This window comes from Giraffa tippelskirchi, chromosome 10, assembly GCF_054371585.1.
Source record: "Giraffa tippelskirchi isolate mGirTip1 chromosome 10, T2T-mGirTip1v1.2.pri, whole genome shotgun sequence".
Classification (NCBI taxonomy): domain Eukaryota; kingdom Metazoa; phylum Chordata; class Mammalia; order Artiodactyla; family Giraffidae; genus Giraffa; species Giraffa tippelskirchi.
The window spans coordinates 149,015,387-149,032,440 of NC_137284.1; the positions used below are offsets into that span (position 1 = coordinate 149,015,387).

The window sequence follows — 17,054 nt, forward strand, 5'->3', positions numbered from 1 at the left end:
AGAACAACTCTCGTTCCCTGAGGCTTAACGCAACTGAGAAATTCGGTTGAATTCCATGGAGTTTCAGTCTCTGGAAAAAGAGAGGACTGAAAGGAGCCATGAAAAATATATTTCAAAGAATATGCATACTTACGGCATATTATGGATTTTTAAATGACAAACATGAGAGTGCTGTATGCTGTTTACAGTGCACTTTTTCTTTGGATAACTTAAAGTAAATTTCTGAGAAATAAATTTAGGGAAACAAATTTTAACTGATACTCAGAAACCATCAGTGTTTACCATGAAGGTGAAGGTAACAATTTAACAAAAGAAAAAAACCCAACAATTTAATAGGAAATGAGAAATTATACATAGAAAAAATTTCATGTAAATCTGGAGAAAAAAAATTGTGAAAAAATGTTTTGGAACACTTAAAAACTGAATTATGTTATGCAGTTTGATCAGAGCCTAGCAGGAGAGTTACTCGTGGCTCACATGGTGAAGAATCTGCCTGCAGTGCAGGAAATCAGGTTCAATCCTGGGTCAGGAATATAACCTGGAGAAGGGCATGGCTACACACTCCAGTATTCTTGCCTGGAGAATTCATGGACAGAGGAGCCTGATGGGCTACAGTCCATGGGGTCACAAAGAGTCAGACACGACTGAGAGACTAACACTTTCACTTTCACATAATGATGTCAGTTTGACAGCAAGAATCAAGAACTTTAAAAAAATGCCGTAAGCAGTATAAAGATTCTACAATTATAATAAAGATAACTTGGGAATTTGACTTCAGGTCAAAATGGGTAATTGTTACTTAAATTGCCCTACTTCCATAAACCACTATAGGACCTGATAAACTTACTTTTCTCCAACATTATACTGGAGGTCTTAACCAGTGTCATAGGGCCAAACAAAAATGAAAAAGAAATCCTAAATATTGTAAAGGAAGATGTAAAGTTGTTACTATTTTCAGATTACATGATTGTTTATAGAGGGTTACTCGTGGCTCAGATGGTAAAGAATCTGCCTGCAATGCAGGAGGCCCGGGTTCAGTCCCAGGGTTGGGAAATCCCCTGGAGAAGGGAAGGACAACCCACTCCAGTATTCTTGCCTGGAGAATTTCATGGACAAAGAAGCCTAGCAGGCTACAGTCAGTCTGCAGGGTTGCAAAGAGGTGGACGACTGAGCAACCAACACTTTCATATTTTCACTGATTGTTTATATAAGATCAAGGAACCACAGCTAGAAAGAATTAGTGAATTTAGGAAAATCACAAGATACAAAATCAATATAAAAAAATCAAGTGTCTTTACACTAGTTGCAAACAACTGAAAAATAAACGTCAGGAAACAATTCCATATATGATACTATCAATATCGTATATATCCGATGAGATGGTCGGATGGCATCACTGACTTGATGGACATGAGTTTGAGCAGGTTCCGGGAGTTGGTGATTCACAGGGAAGCCTGGCATGATGCAGTCCACAGGGTCGCAAAGAGTCAGACATGACTGAGTGACTGAACTGAACTGAACTGAAATGGATGAGCATATGGAAAGAAATGAACTTTACTGACACCTCATACCATAAACAAAAATAAATTTCAGATGGATCATAGGCCTAAGTGTGAAGGTTAAAACTACAAATCTTCTAGAAGAAAACTTAGGAAAACACCTTTGTGAGTTGAAGGTAGGCAAAAATTTCTTACGACAGAAAGCAGGAACCAGTGGTAAAACAACCCTCTCTCCTTTGGCTTCCTTTTTGCCAGAGGATGTTTGTTATACAGATGAGCAATTCATGAATGAAGAGTGTTTTCAGCATCTGTAGGGTCACATTTATGGACACACAGCACACAGCTTGCAGAGAGCATGGTACATGGGTGAGAATGAGAGGTCCGTGCTCTGAGAGCTCTGATGATAAGTCAGAGGAAAAGTGGGTTAGAAATAAGATTTGAGAGTCATACGAACCACCCAGAGTAGGGGAAATATTGGTCCAGACCACCAAGGATCCTCTCGGTTGCCCAGAAATAAGAGTGTCTTTTTCAGTTCCTTTTGCATCCAATGTATGTCTCTTCCATTCATTCTTCTGATCATAGTAACTCACTCCTCCTCAGGCATAGATTCTGCTTCACCTCTCTTTGTCATGTGTTTCCAAACTTCTCCTGTAAGACTCTGTTGGACCTGAGTCCTCTGTTCTCTCAACTGATGTGACTCCCAATAATAGGTTATTTTTGCTTTTCTTGCTAAGTTGCTTCAGTCATGTCTGACTCTTTGCAACCCTAGGGACTGTAGCCTGCCAGGCTCCTCTGTCTATGGGATTCTCTAGGCAAAAATACTGGTTGTCATGTCCTCCTCCAGGGGATCTTCCTGATCGAGGGATCAAACCCACGTCTCTTAAGTCTCTTGAATCGGCAGGTTCTTTACCACAAGTGCCACCTAGGAAGTCTGATAGCAGGTTATCAGTCAGTTCAGTCGCTCAGTCGTGTCCAGCTCTTTGCGACCCCATGAACCGCAGCACGCCAGGCCTCCCTGTCCATCACCAACTCCTGGAGTCCACCCAAACCCATGCCCATCGAGTCGGTGATGCCATCCAACCATCTCATCCTCTGTCGTCCCCTTCTCCTCCTGCCCTCAATCTTTCCCAACATCAGGGTCTTTTCAAATGAGTCAGCTCTTCACATCCGGTAGCCAAAGTATTGGAGTTTCAGTTTCAGCATCAGTCCTTCCAGTGAATATTCAGGACTGGTTTCCTTTAGGATAGGTACGTCCCTGGTGGCTCAAATGGTAAAGCGTCTGTCTACAAAGCGGGAGACCCAGGTTCGATCCCTGGGTTGGGAAGATCCCCTGGAGAAGAAAATGGCAACCCACTCCAAGTACTATTGCCTGGAAAATCCCATGGACGGAGGAGCCTGGTAGGCTACAGTCCATGGGGTCGCAAAGAGTCAGACACGACTGAGCAACTTCACTTCACTTCCTTTAGGATGGACTGGCTGGATCTCCTTGCAGTCCAAGGGACTCTTAAGAGTCTTCTCCAACACCACAGTTCAAAAGCATCAATTCTTTGGTGCTCAGCTTTCTCTATAGTCCAACTCTCACATCCATACATGACTACTGGAAAAGATTGCAGGTTATATTCACCTCCTAAACCTGTATTCACTGCATACAGCAGGGGGCAGCAAAACAGTATTCTTAAGAACTGCAAATTAGGGCAATTATATTTTTCCCATTAAGGACAAACCAGAAGTGATCATCTTAAGTATAATTACCCTGTTTGTGTTAATTGAACATGAGGATAAGCAATTTACCAGAATAAATCCACTTTTCTATTGGCATGATTAATGGAGAACTCTCTACCAGAAGGAGAGAGAAGGAAGATAACACTGGGATGCGTCACATGGAATGGTGCACCAGCTGGGAAATGTGGTTGGATGCTCCTAAATAAATCAGGAACTGTGCAAAATAACAAAGGCGAGAGAGAAGCAAATGGGGAATAAATGAGAGAGGCCATGAGTTGGTAATTATTATTATTTTTATGCTAATTAAAAAACTTTTCCCCCCAGTCTTTCTCTTTAGCTGCACCAAGTCTTGGGATCTTTATTGGCACAAGGACTCTCTAGCTGTGGTGCATGGGCTTAGTTGCTCCACAGCATATGGGACCTTAGTTCCCAGACCAGGGATTGAATCCTTGGTCTATGTATTTGCAAGGCAGACTCAACCACTGAACCACAGAAAAGTCCCCATGAGTTGGTAATTATTGAAGCCAGGTAATGTGGGGATGAAATTAAAAAATGCTTGCTCCTTGGAAGAAAAGTTATGATAAACCTAGACTGCGTATTAAAAAGCAGAGACATTACTTTGCCAACAAAGGTCTGTCTAGTCAAAGCTATGGTTTTCCAGTAGTCATGTACGGATGTGAGAGTTGGACTATAAAGAAAGTTGAGCACTGAAGAGTTGATGCTTTTGAACTGTGGTGTTGGAGAAGACTCTTGAGAGTCCCTTGGACTGCAAGGAGATCCAACCAGTCCATCCTAAGGAGATAAGTCCTGAGTGTTCATTGGAAGGACTGATACTGAGGCTGAAACTCCAATACTTTGGCCACCTGTTGTGAAGAACTGACTCATTGGAAAAGACCCTGATGTTGGGAAAGATTGAAGGTGGGAGGAAAAGGAGACAACAGAGGATGAGATGATTGGATGGCATCACTGACTCAAAGGACATGAGTTTGAACAAACTCCAGGAGATAGTGAATGAGAGGGAAGCCTGGCGTACTGCAGCCCATGAGGTCGTAAAGAATCAAGCATGACTGAGCAACTGAAAAACAACAAATGCAGGACATGGAAGTTCATTATATGATTACATCTATTTGGCATATGTTAGAAATTTTCATAATCAAAAGAAAAAACATTAAAAAGAAGGCTTACCCAATGTGAGATGAAGCAGGATTGACTGTTGTGGGATGCCATGATATACCCACAGATTGGGTGGAGCCAGGACCAGCTCAAATAGCAAACACCATTTGCTTATTATGTCACAAAGGGCTTCAGATCATTGTAACTTAACTACAGTATTATTTGTAGTATGTTGCCTTGAAATACTGAACACTTGCCTCCTAAAATCAGGAACAATTTATGTTATGCTGAAATTCTCTCTCTTGAAGGAACCATTTACAGTTATTCAAAATATGAGTGAAGATGTTAATATTTCTTTGCAATCTATGCCCATATTAAGTGAATATATTCCTGACATGCGCCAATACTTTCAGTAAAGATATGCACCTTGAAAACATTGACCATAAAAGCATCAGCCATTTAAAGAACTGTGGCGATCTGAAACAAAGTTATAATGTTGCCCTTCTTTTTAAAAAATTCTCTACCTTCACAGTGCGTATATTCAAGTTGCAAAACTTATCTAGACCTGAGTTAGAAAAAAATAAATGCAGAAAAATAGAAAAGTTACACAAACTTCCAGTGAGACTAGACTCCTTTTGTTTGCTGCTGCTGCTAAGTCGCTTCAGTTGTGCCTGACTCAGCAACCCCATAGACGGCAGCCCACCAGGCTCCCCTGTCCCTGAGATTCTCCAGGCAAGAACGCTGGAGTGGGTTGCCATTTCCTTCTCCAATGCATGAAAGTGAAAAGGGAAAGTGAAGTCGCTCAGTCGTGTCCGACTCTTAGCGACATGGACTGCAGCCTACCAGGCTCCTCCGCCCATGGGATTTTCCAGGCAAGACTACTGGAGTGGTTTGCCATTTCCTTCTCCACCTTTTGTTTGAGAGGATTCTGAATGTTCTCTGTTGCCTAGCCAACTGGGAGGGTGATGCTTCCTTGAATGACTGAAATAGAAAAGGTCTGAGAAGCAGAAACACGGCTCTCTGATAGATGGCAGAGAAGAGGAAGGAGTAAAAATATTAGCACCTGCTGATATGATATACAATAAGCCAAAGCACCACCTAAGGAGTAAGGGAGTGAAGAAGGTTAGGCCCTTGGGGGTGTGTGATGGGAAAGGGTGTGGCTGCATCTTTCTCTGAGACTTGCTAGGTTGGGAGGGGCAATGACATCGCTGACAGAATCCTTACAATTTCCTATTTCCATGCCCTGTTCCCCCAACACTCAAAGCTGAGACCATCTTCATCCTGCCTCTCCCCACCATGGGCTCCATGCTCCTCTGCTGTATGGTCTTCTGTCTCCTGGGAACAGGTGAGTTTGGGAAACACGGGAAACCCTTGCCCTAAATTTCCCGGGTCGTGGCTGAAGCTTCTCCCTTGAGACTGTGGCAAGGGGTCCCTTCCTAGGCTCTGTCTCTAGTTTCTGTCTTGTTTCCTCACAGGCTCCATGGATACTGGTGTTACCCAGACCCCAAGAAATAGGATCGCAAACACAGGAAAGAGCACTGTACTGGAATGTTCTCAGACTAAGGGCCACGATTTTATGTACTGGTATCGACAAGACCCAGGACGGGGGCTCCGGCTGATCTACTCCTCCTCCTACGATATCAGTGATATTAACAAAGGAGATATCTCTGATGGGTACAATGTCTCTCGGAAGGAGAAGGCAAAATTCTTCCTCTACCTAGAGCCTGCTACCCCCAACCAGACGGCCATTTACTTCTGTGCCAGCAGTATTTGCACAGTGCTTCCTGGCCACCTGCTCTCTACACAGAAAGACTGCTGTGTTTGCTTGGAAGGGCACACAGACTTCCTCAATGTGGGGTGTGGGTTCCTTAGAGGCTGTTTCTATGCTGTGTGAGCCTTAGTCTGAACTTAGGGCCACCTTGGGTCAGTGTCCCCAGGCCATGGGGTGACTCCTAAACCACGGACTAGACTGATCCTACCTCCCCTGCCTACTAAACCTCTTTTTTTTTTTTTTCTACTGGTAGTGGCTAGCCCCATACTGTCCTCCTGGGAGAATGAACCTGAGCGTTTGGGAACACCATCATGATTTTTAATAAAAGCGTTTCTTATTAGCTTATCCACATTGTGGCTCTTAATGGTCCTTCGGTATCTGTCCCCACCCACCTTGCAATATCCTCATCCACTCTGTTAAAGCTGACAGTCCCTCTACCCCGCCAGCCCTTTCTCATCCCATTCCTTCTGAGCCTACTCTTTAGCTCTGTAGTTGGTTGCCTTTATACCAAGGACAAACTGACTAACTTGTTTTCTAAAACTTCATTCTAAGTAAATTTAATCACCATTAAATCTGACTCAGAAGATGAAGTTAAGGTACTGGAGAATGTGATTTGTAAGTTATCTTTCACCTACTGCCTGACACATGGATCTCTGCTGAGATCTATCTTAAACTGCAGGAGTAAATAGACTCACTTCGTTTTCTGGATTTACTGAATTCCAAAATACTTGCCTGCTGTCCAGCATGGAGCCAAAGCTAGGAGCTTGGAGACTGCCCTTTCTCACAGGACACTGGAAAAAACCCTGGCTTCCCTGCGGGGAGGACCCTACTTGGAGCCAGTGAACTCTAGACACAAAAGTGCTTAATCAAAGGCTGCTAAGTATGCTGCAAAAGTCTTCCTGAGAATCAGGTGGAAGCCTTCCTCGAGGGCTTTGTCTTCTTAACTCATATACCTCAATTATTTCCACAGAAGAATCCACAGGACCTGATAACAGTTCAGACACAAAGAGCCCAGTTTCTTTTATTTTTCTACCTGTTCTAATTGGGGGAAAAGTCATAGTCCTTTGTTTCATTCTCCTTTATGAGTTCTATCTCATCTGCTATCCCTTTAAAAAACAAATCAGTTTTCTGTGGACTTTTGTTCCCAGCTTTTCTATGCACACTTCTTCAGCAGTCTCATCTGTAATAATAATTTATCTTTATTTCATAAACTGTAACTGTTCAATTTGTCTACTGAACATTTTTAGTAGTAGATTTTCCTAGACTTTTCTTCTGCCCTCTTTTTTCCTCAGTATAACTATTCATCCTTAACCTTCCTGTGGGCATCCCTGGTGGTGGAGGGGTAAAGAATCTGCCTGCAATGCAGAAGACCCAGGTTCAATCCCTGGGACAGGAAGATGCCTTGGAGAAAGGAATGGCTACCCACTCCAGTATTCTTGCCTGGAGAATTCCATGGACAGAGGAGCCTGGCAGACTACAGTGTTCGGGGTCTCAAAGAGTTGGACACGACTGGGTGACTACCACTGAACCTTTCCATCCATAATCATGACAATTTCTTTCATAAGTTCCTAACTGGTAAATCCAACCTTCTACTGGCCACTTCCAGCTGGATGCTCCGCAATTCGAAGTCAAGTAATTTATTGCTGAATTGGTTGCCTTTCTACCCCTACCTGCGTCCACTCTGGCCCACGTATGGTATTTCTACGTCGGTGATTGGAACAGTGCCTCTGAGTTCCTCTTTTCCATTAGTCCTCACATTCCTTTGCTTGATAAATCTATTACTTCTATATGGCACATTGTCATAGATTTGGTTTCCTGGAAAATGGACATTTTAGGGGGCATTAATGTGCAGGAAAGTTATTAGAAAGTGACTTATGAGCCACATGGATGGAAGGAAGAAGGGGGAGTGGGGCTGCCTTGCAGCTTCAACAAAGGCCTAAGCTACATCTCCAAGGGGCTGGGAAGTTGGGTGGCCCTAGAACCATCCAAAGTTGAGGTGAGGGGCCCAGGTCTTATGCTCTTTTCCACTGTAGCCATGTCACTGGGATAGTGGCCCTGAGAAAAGGCATGCCCTCGGAGGAAGAGGTGCCTCTGGAGCCAAGACAATCCACAAGGAGGGCGTTCAGCCAGCAGCGCTCCTACAGATGGGGGAGAAAGTCCTTCGTGCCTGAAGGGGGAGACAAGAGACCATCACAGTCTCTGATACACATGTTTATCGGATTCAGCTTCTCCTTTCCTCCTTCGTTGCTTCTATTTCATGCAGGTCCTCTTCACCTGTGACCGAGGAGAAATGCATCGCCCTTCCCACCGCCCGCCCAGCCTCTTCCTATATCTGCTTTTCTTCCATCTTGGACATTCCCACCAGCCTGATTGAGTCTGTCATTCTTTACTTGGTGCACAAAGCCCTCTGTAAATGAGTCTCTGTCTAAAAATATAGCCAAGTCTTCCAAATCCATGCCAGCACTTATAGTCTAGTTCTACTGAAGGTTTTGGGTTTCCCTGAATTGGCCAAGCTGAATTGCACAGCTAATGGCAACCCACTCCTGTACTCTTGTCTGGAAAACCCCATGGACGGAGGAGCCTGGTAGGCTACAGTCCATGGGGTCGCAAAGAGTCAGACACGACTGAGCGACTTCACACACACACACACACACGCACACACCTTTGCCAGTGCTCTCTTCTGTGTCTGAAATGGGTGACTACTGCTTGACCACCGGGTCTCTCCTGAACATCCTTTCATTCTGAGCTCAGAGATTAGCTTATCCCTAGAGGCTTTCCTGACTCCTACAGAGAAGTCTCAGCTCCTATCTATTTCAAAACTACCATAATTAGTGTATTCTTTCATCATTCTTTCTATACTCACTCTTACCAAGACTCTATATTCTTTAGTTTCAGAGTAATGTCCCTCTAGTTATGTATCCCTAGACTGAGTACAGTGTTTGACTTAATGAAGAAAAGATAGAAGAATAGGAGGGAAGGAGGCAGGGAAGGAAAATAGACTCAAATACGTCTCAAGTAGTTCTTCATGATTTTCTTCCAGGTAGCATGTTTTCTGAGTTCTGGCACAAGTGTATTTAAGTCCTCTGCACCCCCTGACCTACCAGTCCTTTTAAGCAGAATTATATAAGAAGACAAAGAAGGGTGGAAAGTGAGAGAAGTTGGACCAAAAGTGTATAGAGATGTATGCAACAATTATGGCTGATGATTCCTGTATCCTCAAGGTGAAAAGTGAAAGTGAAGTCGCTCAGTCGTGCCTGACTCTTTGTGACCGCGTGGACTGTAGCCTACCAGGCTCCTCCATCCATGGGATTTTCCAGGCAAGAATACTGGAGTGGGTTGCCATTTCCTTCTCCAGTAGATCTTCCTGACCCAGGGATTGAACTCAGGTCTCCCTCATTGTAGGCAGCCGCTTTACCGTCTGAGCCACCAGAGAAGCCAACATTTAGAAATTCTCAGCAGTTGCTGCGGAGACCTCCCTGGGTGTGTGCTCAGCTGCTCAGTTGTGTCCAACTCTGCGACCTCATGGATCGTAGCCTGCCAGGCTTCTCTGTCCATGGAATTTTTCAGGCGGGTATACTGGAGTGGGTTGCCATTTCCTACTCGAGGGGATCTTCCCGACCCAGGAATTAAACCCACATCTCTTGCATTGTCAAGCAGATTTTTTACCACTGAGCCAACTGGGAAGCCCCAGAGACTTCCTGAGCTATACCAGAAAGGTAAGTCATACATGAGCTATTCTTGAACTGGGAAACAAGGGGTAGATGTTTTATCCCTGTTTTCAAGCATCCCTTCATTTGAGGACCTGAGCTTCTGACATATCTACTCCCAACCCAACTTCTACCCCCATCATTCTTCCCTATTTCTTTAACCACTTCTACTGTGAGATACAGATTTTACATCCAGTCACTGCTGAGAACTTTTACCAACTCACCACTTATCCCAAAACCTTCTCACACTTGGGACAACCGAAAGCCTCTCTCCTTCCTGTTTCTTTAAAATTCATCAGAAAGAATCCTCCCAAATCGTTATCTGTTCACCAATTCCACCTTATTTTTGGCAGGTGGCAGTAAAATTTCATTTATTTTTCTCTTGCTGGCCACTTTCTATTAAAGTAAGATCAACTTCAAAGTAAAAGCAAAGGCTAAATGTCACTAATGATTTGAATGATAACCCTTGTCTTAGAGGAGCCCTTAATAGAACAAGAGTATTTCAGGGTTTGGTCAGTTGTAACTGTGATATTTCTTCCGGACATATGAGAGAGCCAGAGTGGGCAGGAGCCTATAGGTGTTCCATACAATAAGGGAAGACTGAAGAGATGATCCTCAAATTGTTGTTGTTTAATCTCTAAGTCTTGTCTGACTCTCTTGCGACCCCATGGACTGTAGTCTGCCAGGCTCCTCTGTCCATGGGATTTCCCAGGCAAGAATGCTAGAGTGGGTTGCCATTCCCTTCCCAGGGGATCATCCCAACCCAGGGATCGAACCCATGTCTCTTGCATTGGTGGGAGGATTCTTTACCACTAAGCCTCCTGGGAAGCCCTGATCCTCAAATAACGAAGTCATAACAGTCAAAATCCAAAACCCCAGGTCAACAGCCTCTATGCAAGAATTTTATTGAATGTCAACTGTGTATTCTAGTGAACTGGGGCAAAGGGAACAGACAAAGAGGGAAAAGATCCTGGGATTAATCTCTGTGACTCACAATCAAAACTAAAATTTTTTTCTTAAGATGAAATGAAGAAAAGAGAGGAGAGTGGTTTGGAAGCTGTTTACTGCAGCAGCACCCCAAAATTTTTAGCCAACATAACCAAAGTCTGTACTGGAAAAAAAAACTGTGGATCTCAGTTTTCTGTTCTGGTGCAATTGACGATGTAGTTAAAGGAAAGATAAACCTAATATCATGAAGCCTAAGTTGATAAAGTGGATGAAATCTGAACACCAAGTAGTGAGAAATGAGACAGAGAACAATGCGTGGTTATCACACAATAATAAAAACATATTTTCTGAGAACTCAGTGATGGCCAGTTACTGTTTTAAATGCTTCATGTGTATTGCCTTAATTAATCCTCACAACATGCTCTCCTGCATCATGTTTGACTGAGCCACTCTGTTCCCTGAATGTTCTTCTCTCTCAGTTTTGTAGACTTCTGACCAATTCATCCTTCCAAACTCATCTCAAACATCACTTCCTTTTCTAACCTCCCTAATCAGACAAACGCCTCCTATTATAAGCTTTCAGAGCTTTGGAGTCCTCATCTTCATACTTTGTAAAACAGGTGTGATTTAATGTTTCATAAAAAGAGCAGAGACTTAAGATAAGCAAAACAGCTAGCCTGTTGTGGATGAGAGAAGTGAACAAAAATATATGGGTAAAGGGATATACATGACACCACGCTATCAACAGGATGTGGGGCCCAGAAATGCAGCAACACTGTCATCACAGTCTTGCTGACTTCCCCAGTTGCCCATCCCACTTCCCCGGTCCTGGGAGACACTCTCCCTGGCCTGACTGTGGCATGGCTGTCAGGCTCCTCTGCTATGTGGCCCTTTACCTGTTGGGTGCAGGTAAGTCATAGACACAGAATTCTCTAAAATCAAAAAGGAACTTTTTTCTCTGTGCTAGGTTTGCTTCCGGCTTCAGCATTAAGGTGCATCTTGGACTCTGTTACCAATTTTTGTCTTTTTCTCTCAGGCTTCATGGATGCTGATGTTTACCAGACCCCAAGACACTGTGTGATAGGGACAGGAAAGAAGATTACTCTAGAATGTTCTCAAACTATGGGCCATGACAATATGTACTGGTATCAGCAAGACCCAGGAATGGAACTGCAGCTGATCCATTATTCATACGGGGTTAATACCACGGAGAAAGGAGAGCACTCTTCTAGGTCGACTGTCTCCAGAATAAGCAAAGAGAGTTTTCCCTTGACGCTAGAGACCGCCAGCTCCTCACAGACATCTAGCTACTTCTGTGCCAGCAGTGACTACACAGCACGACACAGGCCCTCACAGACTGCACAAAAAGGTTGTCACAAGAGTGAAGAAGTCCCACCTGCTTAAACCTCACCTCAAACTACAGAAGCTACTGCAAATCTCCCAGACACCTTGGACCTGAGGGGCCAGTGTGGCCCGAGCAACAATCTGGCCAGAAAGCGATCCCTGGGTCACTGTCTCCCAAGCTGGGGAATGGCCCAGTGAGTCAGGGCTGACTTCTCCCTTGCCTCTGACTACACTGCCCAGTGAGACGTGAGTAAACTGTCTCCCTCAAGATAAGTGGGATATTAACTTGATAGTTGCCTGATAGACACCTGCAGGGGAGCCTTTGCTAGCTAAGAGACAGGAAACGTGTCCTTTGGCTTCTTCCACAGACTCTCTCTCTCTGGCTAACGGTCCCTTCCTCACATTAGACTTGTTTCTCCACACACAGCGACTCAAAGTCCTTTCCTTCCCCCACCTCAGTCCCCCTTCTCACAACTTCAGGTCTCCTTCTATGATTTTGAGCTTGAAATAATAGAAGGATCCGAATTGATTATTTCCACTGCTCTGTGTGCTGAGTTGCTCAGTCATAGCCAGAGCTTTGTGGCCCCGTGGACTGTAGCCCGACAAGCCCCTCTGTCCATGCGGTTTTCCAGGCAAGAATACTGGAGTGGGTTGCCATTTCCTCCTCCATGGGATCTTCCCAACCCAGGGATCGAACCCAGGTCTCCAGCATCTCTTGCACTGGCAGGAGGATTCTTTACCACTGAGCCACCTGGGAAGCCTACCTCTACCTCTAATTTAATGGAATTTTAACAAAATCTACATGAGGCATAAGGAATGGAAATGGTACCTACAAAGAAAACCCACCAACCTCTTCTCTTTATTCACCCCTGGATTTCTTCAGCGACCGCCCTGACCACTGGGAAGCCACTTCACAGGTCAATGCTTCTTCTTACTTGGATGCAACAAATCCAATCGATGTTGATTTTTATCCACATGGCACCAGACGTGGGACCTTGAATAAATTTGTTGTTACTCAGGCAGTGGACAAAAATGCAGTTGTCAGTGACAGATAAATGAAATCATCACATTCTATCAAGTCTAAAAGGTTTTTCACCCCTTTTTGAAGCAGTGGGGGAGGAGGGTGTGGCCTCTGGCCAGGAAGCAGATGAAATGTGTTGGTTTCAGAGACTAACTTCATCCCAGGGGCAAACAGCATTCCTCATTTGTTGCTACCATGTGCCACAGGCTCCTCTGCTGTGTTGTCCTTTTGCTTCTCAGAGTAGGTGAGTCCTGATCACAGGTGAGGAACCGCGGTCACTGGCTTCCCAGGCTCCAGCTACAAAATGTCTTCTCAGGACCGTAGCACTGGGCTCCCCTCCCCAGCCTGTCCTTATGTCATCCCTGCTTTATCTCCCACAGGCCTTAAAGATGCTGCAGTCACACAGTTCCCAAGGCGCAGGATCTTGGAGACTGAAAAGGAATTCACTCTACAGTGTTCTCAGAAAATGAATCATTATGTAATGTACTGGTATCGCCAAGATCCGGGATTTGGACTTCGGCTGATCTATTACTCAACTGACCTCAACACCTTTAAGAAAGGAGATGTCCCTGAGGGGTATCACGTCTCTCGAAATGAGTTGGAACGTTTCTCCCTGACCCTGAAGTCTGCCAGCCCCAACCACACATCTGTATACTTCTGTGCCAGCTCTGAATCCACAGCGTGGCACGGCTGCTTCCTCTCTGCACAAAAAGAGAGCAGATCGAGGTCCTCAAGATTCCTGACCCCAACTAGAAGTTTTTCAAGAGCCTGCACCTAAGCCCTGCCCTGACCTTACTATTCTTTACTCCCCTCTTCCCATTCCTGTCCCTCTAACTCCATCCCTATTGTAATCAAAACCTTTGCTTCTGCTTGATATTCCACTTGACTACAGGCTCTTAACCCAATGTGAATATTTTCTAAAATAGACTTCAATTTTCAGATTCAGATGTAAGAAAATTTTGATGAAATTGAATTCTGTTCAATTGAGGAAAAAGAGCCCTCAGATCTGCAAAGATCTTCAAACATTCTTCAGTGAATCTCTCAATGAGTTATCGTGTTGTCTAGGAAAATAGGTAGGGGATTGAGATGACCTCAGACTTGGAAGGGCTTCCCAGGTGGCTCAGTGGGTAAAGAAACCGGCTGCAATACAGGAGACGCAGGCAGATGTGAGTTCGATCCCTGGGTCAGAAAGATCCCCTGGAGCAGGGCATAGCAACCCACTCCAGTATTCTTCTTGCCTGGGAAATCCCATGGGCAGAGGAGCCTGGTGGGCTACGCCCCCTGGGGTCGCAAAGAGTCAGACATGGCTGATGGGACTGAGCACGCGTGCATACCCAGACATGGAATGGCCTGAGTATAAGTAGGAGGATCCAGAGGGTAGTGAAAAGTTTTCAGACAATGTGTGGATTTAGGACCACCCAGAGAGAGGAAAAATTTACTTTGTATGTGAGGGGAAGGAGTAGGAAGTGAAAAATAACATGAAATATGTTTGTCTTCAGGGATTATTAAGGAGCAGAACTTTAAGTTTACTGTGTAGTTCCCCAAAGAAGCATGTTTTGTGATAAGCAACTGTCCATACCCTAGTCCTTGGAACCTGTGAATATGTTACCTTACAAGAATAAAGAGAATTGGATTTGTAGATGCAGCTAAATTTGCTAATCAGTTGACCTCAAGATAGAGAGTCACCTGAATCATCCTGTGGACCCAATTAGACACATAGGCCCTTAAGAGCCCCTGGCGTCCCTGTACTTCGAGGAAGGTTCCATCTCCTGTTACTGGCTTTGAAGATGGAAGAAGGGGTCCAAGGAACGTGGGTGGTCTCTAGGAATTGAAAAAGACAAGGGAACAGATTCTCCCTTAGAGCTCCAGGAAAGGCACAAAGCCCTGCATACTTTGATTTCAACCTAATGAGACCCATATCAAACTTCTAACCTATGGTAAGATAGTTAATTTGTGTTCTTTTAAGCCACTGAGATTTTTGTAACAGTGAAGAGCAAAACCTGACTCCACGTTGGGTCTCCTTCTTTGACTTAAACCTTTGTTTTTTGTTGCTCTTATTATAATCAGACATACTGGCCTGACTCTGGGAACCCTGCCCTTTTGCCTGAATGTTAAACAAGTGGCTTCATTCAGCTCACTGAACAAAGAGACAATCTGATTCTGCCCACAGGGCTTCCCAGTGGCACTAGTGGTAAAGAACCTGCCTGCCAATGCGGGAGACATACAGAGACGCCGGTTCAATCCTTGGTTGGCAAGATCCCCTGGAATAGGAAACGGCAAACCATTTCAGTATTCTTGCCTGGAGAATTCCATGGACAGAGGAGCGTGGAGGGCTACAGACCATAGGGTGGCAAAGAGTCAACACTACTGAAGTGACTTAGCATGCAGCACCTGTGAATGGCTACAGGAAAGCAGAAATTAAGACATTCCCCCCCGCCCCATGCTGGCCAAGCCAGGCAAAACTAATGACCTTTTTACTTTACTTCCTCCCCTTCTCCCCTTCTCTGTTCTGTAAAAGAAACTGCCATCCAAACCCTGATAATATGATTTTGGGGGGACATTTAGTCTGCCATCTTCTTGGTCTGCTGGCTTTCCAAATAAAGTCTCTATTCCTTACCTCAACACCTCGTCTCCCGATGTATTGGCAGATCCTGTGGTGAGCAGAGTGGGCTTGGATTTGGTAAACACTTGTTATAGCAGGAATAGAAAGCTAAAACAGAGCCCTACTGCCAAGCAGCTGCAAGAAGAGGGCTGATGAAGAAAGCTACTCTGCGAGCAGTCTAAGAGGCAAAGGGCTAAGGATGGGAGTTTGAATCAGATGATGCACTTTTAAAGGTGGATACTACCAATTTCTGCCCTTGACATACTCCATTTCTGCTAATGCCTCATCTCCGCAGGTGCAGGAATAGAAAGTTTCAGCAGGGAGCCCCACAGTCATTGCTAGCCTCAGGGAGGCACTGTTTTCCTGGGAAGAATTCCTTCCTTTGATCTGACGGTCTCTGCTAGGTAGCGCAGAGCCACCAGGGTGCTACTGTCAAGGAAGGCAAGGAGGTGTGACACATGAAGTCACCCTCCAAACAGCAGGAGATTGGAATATGCCCTTGTTACTGAGCATATCAGAAGTCCATTCACCTTTCAGCTTCATTCCATTGTAAAGTGACCACACAGACACACTCGTATACACAGGGGGAAAGAGAGAGGGAGATGGAAACTGAGAGAGAGAGAGAGAAAGGGCAAAAGAAAAGAAAGGATCAATCTCCCCTTTGTGAAATGAAAAATATCTCCTGCCATATCCATGAGCAAGAAATGTCAGAGCCATCAGCGATTTCTGGACTCAATAAGTGAATTAGTTCACTTCAGTCACTCAGTCGTGTCTGACTCTTTTCGACCCCATGGACTGCAGCATGCCAGGCTTTTCTGTCCATCACCATCTCCTGGAGCTTGCTCAAACTCATGTCCATCGAGTCAGTGATGCCATCCCACCATCTCATCCTCTGTCGTCCCCTTCTCCTCCTGCCTTCAATCTTTCCCAACATCAGGGTCTTTTCAAATGAGTCAGTTCTTTGAATCAGGTGGCCAAAATACTGGAGTTTCAGCTTTAGCATCAGTTCTTCCAGTGAATATTCAGGACTGATTTCCTTTAAGATGGACTGGTTGGATCTCCATGCTGTCCAAGGCTGTTGGTGGTGTTGGAGAAGACTCTTGAGAGTCCCTTGGACTGCAAGGAGATAAAACCAGTTCATCCTAAAGGAAATCAGTCCTGAATATTCATTGGAAGGACTGATGTTGAAGCTGAAACTCCAATACTTTGGCCACCTGATGTGAAGAGCTGACTCATTTGAAAAGACCTTGATGTTGAGAAAGATTGAAGGCAGCAGGAAAAGGGGACCACAGAGGATGAGATGGTTGAATGGCATCACCAACTCGAT

At 44.7% G+C, this 17,054-nt stretch overlaps 1 gene segment (V, D, J or C); it reads left to right on the top strand.

Annotated features, from left to right (window-relative positions):
* The window catches only part of LOC145523662 (T cell receptor beta constant 2-like), a 121,624-nt gene that overhangs the window by 39,874 nt on the left and 64,696 nt on the right, over window positions 1–17,054 (top strand).